This window comes from Furipterus horrens, unplaced genomic scaffold (assembly GCF_987537825.1).
Source record: "Furipterus horrens unplaced genomic scaffold, mFurHor1.1.pri manual_scaffold_8, whole genome shotgun sequence".
In the NCBI taxonomy this organism is placed as follows: domain Eukaryota; kingdom Metazoa; phylum Chordata; class Mammalia; order Chiroptera; family Furipteridae; genus Furipterus; species Furipterus horrens.
In genome coordinates this window covers 67,994,799-67,997,478 of record NW_028327178.1, presented here as the reverse complement: position 1 = coordinate 67,997,478, position 2,680 = coordinate 67,994,799, and positions in this window count along the sequence as shown.

Below are 2,680 nucleotides of genomic sequence, written 5' to 3'. Positions count from 1 at the left end.
GAAGAAACTGCCAGTCTCTCGAGAGAGTTTGTTTAGAGGGCCCCCATGGTCCGAAAATATGCAAACACACCCACTCTGGGAACCATCACCAGGGCAACAGCTAGATGGGCTCCTGTTGCATATGGGAAACAGGCAAAGTGACTGGAGAAGGGGCCAGTGCTGAGCAAGTGGCATTCTTCCCTCTCTGACCCCTCTTTCACATACAGTGCGACAAGGCTATGAAACCAGTCCACCAGCACTGACAAATACCTAAGGCTTTGTCCTTTATACCATAACATGTGCGACAGTTCTACCTAATACACAGAGGCAAACACAGGAGGCTGTCAAGTGAATGAGACAGAAAAGTATGGCCCAAAAGAGGGAGCAGATCAAAGCTCCAGTGGGAGAACTAAGCAATGAGGAGATAGCCAACCTAACAGATGAAGAGTTTAAAACACTGGTGATAATGATGCTCACAGAAACGTTTGAGTACAGCAAATGATAAGGGAAGAAGTGAAGGCTATGCTAAGTGAAACAAACAAAAATCCACATGAATCCAATAGTGAAGGGAATGAAGCTGGAGTTCAAATCAATGACTTGGAACATAAGGAAGAAATAAACAACAGTACAGAATGAAGAAACAAGAATTCAAAAAAATGAAGAGAGGCTTAGGAACCTCTGGGACAACTTTAAATGTACCAACATTCGAATTATAAGGGTGCCAGAAGGAGAAAAGAAAGAGCAAAAAAATGAAAACTTGGTTGAAAAAAAATAATGTAAGAAAACTTCCCCAACCTGGAGAAGGAAATAGACATACAAGTTCAGGAAGCACAGAGAGTCCCAACCAAGCTAGACCCAAAGAGGATCACACCAAGACACATCATAATTAAAATGTGAAAGGTTCAAGATAAAGGGAGAATCTTAAAAGCAGCAAGAGAAAAGAGTTACCTACAAAAGAGTTCCCATGAGACTGTCAGCTGACTTCTCAAAAGAAACTTTGCAGGCAAGAAGGAACTGGCAAGAAGGATTCAAAGTGATGAGAAGCAAAGACCTACAACCAAGATTACTCTATCCAGCAAAGCTATCATTTAGAATGGAAAGGCAAATAAAGTCCTTCCCAGACAAGGCAAAGCTAAAGGAATTCATCATCACCAAGCCATTATTATATAAAATGCTAAGGGGACTTATTGAAGAAAAAGAAAAAGATCAAAACTATGAACACTAAAATAACAACAAATATGCTACTATCAACAGATGAATCTAAAAATATAGCAAACAACTAGAACAGGAACAGAACCACAGATATGGAGATCATATGGAAGGTTATCAGTGGGGAGGGGGAAGAAGGATAATGGGGGAAACGGTGCAGGGATCAAGCAGCATAACTGGTAGGTACAAAATAGACAGAGGGGTGTTGAGAATAGCAAAGTAAATGGAGAAGCCAAAGAACTTATATGCATGATCCACTGACATGAACTAATGGCAGGGATTACTGGAAGGAAGCGGGGTACCAGAGAGAGTGGGGCAAAGGGAAAAAAAATGGGACAACTGTAATAGCATAATCAATAAAATATACTAAAAAATAAATTATTAAGCCACCTCTCAAAAAATAAAACTTCAGCTGAGGTATCTATCACTGGAGTTAATAAAATCAAGCACTGAAGTTCACAGTGTTAGAGATTCAACTCTAGATCTGGATATCCACCCTCCTAACTCTTACCAACTGAATTTCAGGCACAGCTTTATTATTTACTTGTTCAAAGAGTCTTTTCTGACACTTCCTATGTGTTGGACACTGGTGTGCTAATCATTGGAAATACAAAAATGGACCTAACAATCACTGACCTCAGGGTGCTCACACCCTAACAAAAAATACAAAGCTTGCAACATACATATTATGTCCAGTACATTATGAATGATAGAGGCATATCTCCCTAAAGTCACAAGAGTGAAAATTTTTTTCCTTCGGGGATCGAGTTAAGGAAGTCTTGCATAGGAGGTGACATTTGTGTGGGATATGGTGAAACTGGGGGAATAAGGAAACTCTGTGTAGAAATGATATACACAAGGCTGAGAAGCACAGTGGAACTTGAGTAAATGCAATAAAAATCCTGTGAGGCTAGCACAGAACACATGTACAGCAAGGACAGGAGCTGAACCTATTAAGGCAAAAGGAGTACCAAAAGAAATGAGTAACTGCAGATTGGAGAGGAAGAAATAAGGTGTTCATCATTGACAGGCAATATGGTCGTCTACAAAGAAAATCAGGAGACTCATGACAAGGTGTTAGAACCAGTGAGTTCTTTAAAGTTGGTAGATATAAGAGCAATCTCAAAAATGGACAGTATAGTGATACACCAAGAAGACAAGTTTAAAAATAAATTCTTAAAAGATGCCATTTACAGTAACAACAAAAAGTGTATTTCAAAAATATTTGAAAGAAATAACTGAAAGACAAAATTTTAAGCATTTATTGACAATAGAGAATTACATGTTCATGAATGGGAAGACTATATCTTAAAAATCATGAATTACATACAAATCCAAAAAGTCAATGTCATTTCAATCAAAATCTCACCTGGTCTTTTCAGAACTTGACAGGCTGATCATTAAACTCAGAAGAAATTGAAAGAACCTAAATGAAAACATGGGCAGTAAGCTTTTTAACATCAGTCTTGACAATGATTTTTTTAGCTGTTAA